Source organism: Tursiops truncatus, chromosome 9 (assembly GCF_011762595.2).
Source record: "Tursiops truncatus isolate mTurTru1 chromosome 9, mTurTru1.mat.Y, whole genome shotgun sequence".
Lineage (NCBI taxonomy): Eukaryota > Metazoa > Chordata > Mammalia > Artiodactyla > Delphinidae > Tursiops > Tursiops truncatus.
This window is the reverse complement of record NC_047042.1, coordinates 49288764-49297681: the sequence shown is the minus strand read 5'-3', so window position 1 is coordinate 49297681 and position 8918 is coordinate 49288764.

Sequence of the window (8918 nt, the reverse complement as noted above, 5' to 3'; positions counted from 1 at the left end):
TTATTACATTTTTTTTCTCATTAACTTTTTTTTAAATTAAAAAACTTTGGAGGGGAAGATTGTAGATTCACATGCAGTTGTAAGAAATAATTCAGAGAGATCCAGTGTATGCTTTGCCTACTTTCCCCCAGTGGTAGCAACATCTTGGAGAGCTACAGTATGAAATCACAAGCAGGATAGTGACATTGATACAGTCAAGATACAGACAATTCCATCCCTACAAGGATCACGTCTATTGCCCTTTTGTAGCCGTACCCATTTTTCACCCTACTTCCCCAGACTCCTGGCAACCAATAATCTATTCTCCATTTTTATAATTTCGTCATTTTAAGAATGTTATATGAATGGAATCACTCAGTATGTAAACTTGTGGGATTGGATTTTTTTACAGCAAATTCCAAGTTGTTGAGTGTATCAATAGTTTATTCATTTTATTGCTAAGTAATATTTTATAGCATAGGCATTTTATAGTTTGTTTACCTATTTACCATAAGGACACCTGGGTTGTTTCCAGTTTTGGGATATTATGAGTAAAGTTATTTTGAATATTTCTGTACCAGACTTTGTGTAAACATAACTTTTCGTTTCCCTGGGATAAATGCTCAAGAGTGCAACTGCTGGATCGTATAATAGATGCACAGTTAGATTTTAAAGAAACTGCGGGGGTAGGGGGAATCAAGACGGCAGTGTGGGAAGACGTGGAGTTAGCATCTCCCCACAACTAGGGTGCCTGCCGGCCACTGGTGGGGGGCTCTGATCCCCAAGGAGATGGGAGGAAATCCAGAGTGAACCAATAGGATGTAGGGGGACCGAGGCAGGAGGAGAAGTTGAGGCCAGACAAGATCAGCCCCCCTAAGGTTGGGGAGATCAGGAGAGGCAGGTGGGAAGGACTCTCCTGGGAAGAGCTGGAGAGGAGCAGAGGGTGATCACCTGGCCCACTTGGGCCGGGAGCCTGCTGAGCTCCCAAGCTGGTTCCCCCCACTCCAAAGCCTCATCCAGGCAGCGTGTGTCCTGGGGGCATAGGAGGGAGGCTGGGGAGATCAGGAGTGGCAGGTGGGAGGGGTCCTCCCAGACCCCAGAGAGGAGGAGCAGTAGAGGAGCGGAGGGCGTTTGCTCCACCCACTTAAGCACAGGAAGCCTGCTGGGCTCCCAGGGGAGGTCCCCTGCCCTCTGAGACCAGGGGTGGGGGGCACATCTGTTCTTTGAGCCTAAGCCCTACTCCCTACAGCCCCCAGGGCCTTTTCCAGCCCTGTGGGTCCTAAGCATTGGCCCTACCCATTGCCCAACCCTTGCCCTTGCTTAGGCCCTGCTCTCCACAGCCAAGGCCTTCCACCCCCATTTTTTTTTTTTCTTTTCCCTCCTACTCTTTTTACTATTGTGGTACTGATGTACCTTCTGGTTGTTGATTCATCTATATTTTTATTTTTACATTCTTTCTAACATATCTGTTAGTTTCCTAGTCTAATTTTATTTTTTACTTTGTTATTGTTCTTTTTTTTTTTTTTTTGCCACCCCACTCAGGCTGCAGAATTTTCATATGAGAGTCTGGGGTCGGGTGGAAGCTCCTGCTGTGGGAGCTCCAAGACCAAACCACTGGACTCTCATAGAATCTCAGACCCCAGGGAATATTCATCGGAGTGAGGTCTCACAGAGGTCCTCATCTCAGCACCAAGACACAGCTCTAGCCAATAGCCTATAAACTCCAGTTTTGGAAGCCTCAGGCCAAACAACCAGTAAGAAAGGAGCACAATCCCACTCATTAAAGAAAAAAAAAAATGAGATGGCAAAAAAATATGTCACAGATGAAAGAGCAAGGTAAAAACCTACAAGACCAAATAAGTGAAGAGGCAATAGGCAATCTACCTGAAAAATAATTCAGAGTAATGATAGAAAAGATGATCTGGAAGCTCGGAAATAGAATGGAAGCACAGACTGAGAAAATACAAGAAATGTTTAACAAAGATCTGGAAGAACTAAAGAACAAACAAACAAAGATGAACAACACAATAACTGAAATGAAAAATACACTAGAAGGAATCAGTAACAGAATAATGGAGGCAGAAGAACGAATAAGTGACCTGGAAGACAAAATGGTGGAAATAACTGCCAAGGAGCAGAATAAAGAAAAAAGAATGAAAAGAATTGAAGACAATATCAGAGACCTCTGGGAAAACACTAAATGCACCAATATTTGAATCATAGGGATTCAATATTTGAATCCCAGAAGAAGAAGAGAAAAAGAAAGGGTCTGAGAAAATATTTGAAGAGATTATAGTGGAAAACTTCCCTAACATGGGAAAGGAAATAGTCACCCAAGTCCAAGAAGCACAGAAAGTCCCATACAGGATAACCTTAGGAAAAACACACCAAGACACATATTAATCAAACTAACAAAAATTAAATTCAAAGAAAACATATGAAAAGCAGCAAGGGAAAAACAAAAAACAACATACAAAGGAATCCCCATAAGGTTATCAGCTGATTTTTCATTGGAAACTCTGCAGGCCAGAAAGGAGTGGCAGGATATACTTAAAGTGATGAAAGAGAAAAACCTACAACCACGATTACTCTACCCATCAAGGATCTCATTCAGATTCCATGGAGAAGTCAAAAGCTTTTCAGCCAAACAAAAGCTAATAGAATTCAGCACCACCAAACTAGCTTTACAACAAATGCTAAAGAAACTTCTCTAAGCCGGAAACACAAGAGAAGAAAAAGACCCACAAAACCAAATCCAAAACAATTAAGAAAATGGTAATAGGAACATACATATTGATAATAACCTTGAATGTATATGGATTAAATGCCCCAACCAAAAGACACAGGCTGGCTGAATGAGTACAAAAACAAGATTCATATATATGCTGTCTATAAGAGACCCACTTCAGACCTAGGGACACATACAGACTGAAAGTGAAGTGATGGAAAAAGATATTCCATGCAAATGGAAATCAAAAGAAAGCTGGAGTTGCAATACTCATATCAGATAAAATAGACTTTATTTTACTTTTTATTTTATTTACTTTTGGCTGTGTTGTGTCTTCGTTGTTGTGCGTGGGCTTTCTCTAGTTCCAGGAGCAGGGGCTACTCTTTGTGGTGGTGCACGGGCTTCTCATTGCAATGGCTTCTCTTGTTGAGGAGCATGGGCTCTAGGCTCACAGGCTTCAGTAGTTGTGGCACATGGGCTCTGGAGAACAGGCTCACTAGTTGTGGCACACAGGCTTAGTTGCTCTGTGACATGTTGGATCTTCTGGGACAAGGGATCAAATCTGTGTCCCTGCACTGGCAGGTGGATTCTTAACCACTGTGCCACCAGGGAAGTCCCTAAAATAGACTTTAAAATAAAGACTGTTACAAGAGATAAGGAGGGACACTACATAATGATCAAAGGATCAATCCAAGAAGAAGATATAAAAATTATAAATGTTTATGCACCCAGCATAGGAGTACTTCAATACATAAGGCAAATGCTAACAACCATGAAATGAGAAATTGACAGTAACACGATAATAGTAGGGAACTTTAACACCCCACTTACACCAATGGGCAGAGCATCCAAACAGAAAATAAATCAGGAAACACAAGCTTTAATGACACAATAGACCAGATAGATCTAATTGATATTTATAGAAAATTCCACCCAAAAGTGGTAGAATACACTTTCTTCTCAAGTGCACATGGAACATTCTCCAGGATAGATCACATCTTGGGTCACAAATCAAGCCTCAGAAATTTAAGAAAATTGAAATCGTATCAAGCATCTTTTCTGAACACACCGCTATGAGATTGGAAATCAAAAACAGGAAAAAAACTGTAAAAAACACAAATACATGGAGGCTAAACAGTGTGCTACTAAATAACCAAGAGATCACTGAAGAAATCAAAGAAGAAATTAAAAAATACACAGAAACAAATGAAAATGAAAACACAATGACCCAAAACTTGTGGGATGCAGCAAAAGCAGTTCTAAGACAGAAGTTTTTAGCAATTCAATCTCACCTCAAGAAACAAGAAAAATCTCAAATAAACAATCTAACCCTACTCTTAAAACAACTAGAGAAAGAAGAACAAGGAAAACCCAAAGTCAGCAGAAGGAAACAAATCATAAAGATCAGAACAGAAATAAATGAAATAGAAATGAAGAAAACAATAGCAAAGATCAGTAAAACTAAAAGTTGGTTCTTTGATAAGATAACCAAAACTGGTAAACCATTAGCGAGACTCATCAAGAAAAAAAGGGAGAGGATGCAAATCAACAAAATTAGAAATGAAAAAGGAGAAATCACAACAGACACTGCAGAAATACAAAGGATTATAAGAGACTACTACAAAAAACTATTTGTCAATAAAATGGAAAGCCATGAAGAAATGGACACATTCTTGGAAAGGTACAATTTTCCAAGACTGAACCAGGAAGAATTAGAAAATATAAACAGACCTATCACAAGTAATGAAATTGAAACCATAACTTAAAATCTTCCAGCAAAAAAAAAGTCCAGGACCAGACGGCTTCACAGGCGAATTCTATCAAACAGTTAGAGAAGAGCTAATACCGTTCCTTCTCAAATTCTTCCAAAAAAATTGCAGAGGGAGAAAAGCTCCCAAATTCATTCTACAAAGCCACCATCACCCTGATACCAAAACCAGAAAAAGATATCACAAAAAAAGAAAATTATAGACCAATATCACTGATGAACATAGATGAAAAAATCATGAACAAAATACTAGCAAACAGAATCCAACAGCATATTAAAAGGATCATACACCATGATCAAGTGAGACTTATCCAAGGGATGCAAGGATTTTTCAATACACGCAAATCAATCAATGTGATACACCACATTAACAAATTAAGGAATAAAAACCATATAATCATCTCAATAGAGACAGAAAAAGCTTTTGACAAAATTCAACACCCATTTATGATAAAAAATCTCCAGAAAATAGGCATAGAGGGAACCTACCTCAACATAATAAAGGCCATATATGACAAACCCACAGCAAGCATCATACTCAATGGCAAAAAAATGAAAGCATTTCCACTAGGATCAGGAACAAGACAAGGATGTCCACTCTTGCCACTCATATTCAACATAGTTTTGGAAGTCCTAGCTATAGCAATTGGAGAAGAAAAAAAGAATCCAAATTGGAAAAGAAGAAATAAAATTGTCACTGTTTGCTGATGACATGATATTATACATAGAAAATCCTATGATGTCACCAGAAAACTACTGGAACTAATCAATGAATTTGGTCAGGTTGGAGGATACAAAATTAATGCACAGATATCTCTGCATTCCTATGCACCAACAATGAAAAATCAGAAAGAGGAATTAAGGAAACACTCCCATTTAACATTGCAACAAAAAGAATAAAATACCTAGGAATAAACCTGCCTAAGGAGGCAAAAGACTTGTACTCAGAACACTGATGAAAGAAATCAAAGATGACATAAACAGCGGAGAAATATACCATGTTCTTGGATTGGAAGAATCAATATTGTGAAAATGACTATACTTCCCAAAGCAATCAACAGATTCAATGCAACCCCTATCAAACTACCAATGGCATTCTTCACAGAATTAGAACAAAAAATCTTACAATTCGTATGGAAACACAAAAAATCCTGAATAGCCAAAGCAATCTTGAGAAAGGAAAACGGAGTTGGAGGAATCATGCTCCCTGTCTTCAAACTATACCACAAAGCTACAGTAGTCAAGACAGTATGGCACAAAAACAGAAATATAGATCAATGGTACAGGATAGAATGCCCAGAGATAAACCCATGCACATATGGGCACCTAATTTATGACAAAGGAGGCAGAACATACAATGGAGAAAAGACAGCCTCTTCAATAAGTGGTGCTGGGAAAACTGGACAGCTACATGTAAAAAAATGAAATTAGAACACTACCTAACACCATACACAAAAACAAACTCCAAATGGATTAAAGACTTAAATGTAAGATGAGACACTATAAAACTTTTAGAGGAAAACATAGGAAAAACATTCTTTGACATAAACCATAGCAAGATCTTTTTTGACCCACCTCCTAGAGTAACAGAAATAAAAACAAAAATAAACAAATGGGACTTAATTAAACTTAAAAGCTTTTGCACAGCAAAGGACACCTTAAAAAAGACAAAAAGACAACACTCAGAATGGGAGAAAATATTTGCAATTGAAACAACAGATAAAGGATTAATCTCCAAAATGTACAAACAGCTCATGGAGCTCAATATCAAAAAACAAACAATCCAGTTAAAAAATGGGTGGAAGACCGAAATAGACATTTTACCAAGGAAGACATATAGATGGCCAAGAGGCCCATGTAAAGATGCTCTACATCACTAATTATTAGAGAAATGCACATAAAAACTACAATGAGTATCATCTCACGCCAGTCAGAATGGCCATTTTCAATAAAGCTAGAAACAATAAATGCTGGAAAGGGTGTGGTGAAAAGGGAACCCTCGTACACTGTTGGTGGGAATGTAAATTGATACAACCACTATGGAGAACAGTATGGAGGTTCCTTAAAAAACTAAAAATAGAACTACCATACGACCCAGCAATCCCACTACTAGGCATATACCCTGAGAAAACCATAATTCAAAAAGAGACATGAACCACAATGTTCACTGCAGCACTATTTACAATAGCCAGGACATGGAAGCAACCTAAATGTCCATTGACAGATGAATGGATAAAGAAGATGTGGCACATATATACTATGGAATATTACTCAGCCATAAAAAGAAATGAAATTGAGTTATTTATAGTGAGGTGGGTGGACCTAGAGTCTGTCATACAGAGTGAAGTAAGTCAGAAAGAGAAAAACAAATACCATGTGGTAACACATATATATGGAATGTATATTAAAAAAAATGGTACTGATGAACCTAGTTGCAGGGCAGGAATAAAGAGGCAGGCATAGAGAATGGACTTGATGACATGGATGGGAGGGCAAAGTGAGAATAGCATTGACATATACACACTACCAGATGTAAAATAGTTGGCTGGTGGGAAGCAGCAGCATAGCACAGGGAGGTCAGCTCGACGCTTTGCGATGACCTAGAGGGATGGGATTGGGAGGATGGGAGGGAGGCTCAGGAGGGAGGGAATATGGGGACACATGTATGCATATGGCTGATTCACTTTGTTGTGCAACAGAAACTAACACGGTCTTGTGAAGCAATTATACTCCAATAAAGATCTATTAAACAAACAAACAAACAAAAAAACCCAAAACAAACCCAAAAACCCATCTGGATTCTCATAAAACTAACACCAAACAGATTTGCAAAAATGTAAAATAATACCATGCTTCTCCCTACTTTATTTTGGAAGATATAATTTTTTTCATAAAAACATGTTAATATGCAATGGTTTTACTTTATTAGTTTTAAATAAATAAATATTTTTAAATTAAAAAAAGAAAGAAACTGCCAAACCATCTTCCAGATTGGCTATATCATTTTATAACCCATCTACAATACATGTGTTTCTCTGCTTCCTTCCAAAATATAGTGTTGGCACTACTTTTTTATGTTAGCCATTCTGATAAGCATTTAAGTGATAACACATTTTGATTTTTTAGAAATATCTTTACTGGAGAATAATTGCTTTACAATGTTGTGTTAATTTCTGCTGTACAACAAAGTGAATCAGCTATATGTATACATATATGCCCATATTCCCTCTCTCTTGAGCCTGCATTTCCCTAATGGCTAATGATGTTGAGCATCTTTTCATGTGCTTATTTGCCATCTATATATCCTCTTTAATTAAATGTCTCAATGTTTTTTCATGTCCCTTGTCCATTTCTGATTGGATTGGGTGTTTTTGTTTTTAACAGGTGATATTTTAGGGTTCTTTATATATTCAGGATAATAATCCTTTGTTAAATATGTGGTTTGAAAATATTTTCTTCCATTCTGTATCTGTCTTTTCATCCTCATAATAGGATCTTCACAGAACAAAATTTTTGATTTTGATTAAGTCCAATTTATTAACTTTTCTTTTATGGTGCTTTTGGTGTCAAGTCTAAGAAGTCTTTGCCTGGCCTTAGATAGCAAATACTTTCTCCTGTGTTTTTTTGTAAAAGTCTTATAATTTTATAAAATTTTAAAAACTTATAATTAAATTTAAACCTGTGAATCCATTTTGAGTTAATTTTTGCATTAAGTGTGAGGTTTAGATTTAAGTTCATTTTAAAACCTGTGGATGATCAATTGCTTCAGCACCATTTGTTGAAAAGACTATCCTTCCTCCATTGAACTACTTTTACAGCTTTGTCAAAAATCAGTTGAGCATTTATAAGCCTTCTATTCTGTCCCATTGACCTACGTGTCTCTTTCTCTGTCACACAGCCTTGACCATTTTATAAGACGTGAAATCAGGTAAGTCGACTCCTCTCAATTCTTTAAAAATTTCTTTTAGCTATTCTACTTTTTTTGCCTTTCCATATAAATTTTACAACAATTTTGTCTATACAAAGAACCTTGCTGGAATTTTAATAGAAATTTCACTAAAAATGTAAAATTTGGGGAGAATGGATACATTTATTATGTTGAGTCTTTTAATCCTTTAACACAGTATGTCTCTCCATTTAGTCAATCTTTGATTTCTTTCATCAGCATGTTGTAGTTTTCAATATAAGAGTGATAGGGAGGGTGGGAGGGAGATGCAAGAGGGAGGAGATATGGGGATATATGTATATGTATAGCTGATTCACTTTTTTATAAAGCAGAAACTAACACACCATTGTAAAGCAATTATACTCCAATAAGGATGTTAAAAAAAGAAAAAAAAAGAGTTTTGCACATGTTTTGTTAGACTTAAATTGAACTATTTCACTTTTTTGAGTGATTATCAAAGATATTGATATTTTATTTTAGTGTCCATGTGTTTATTG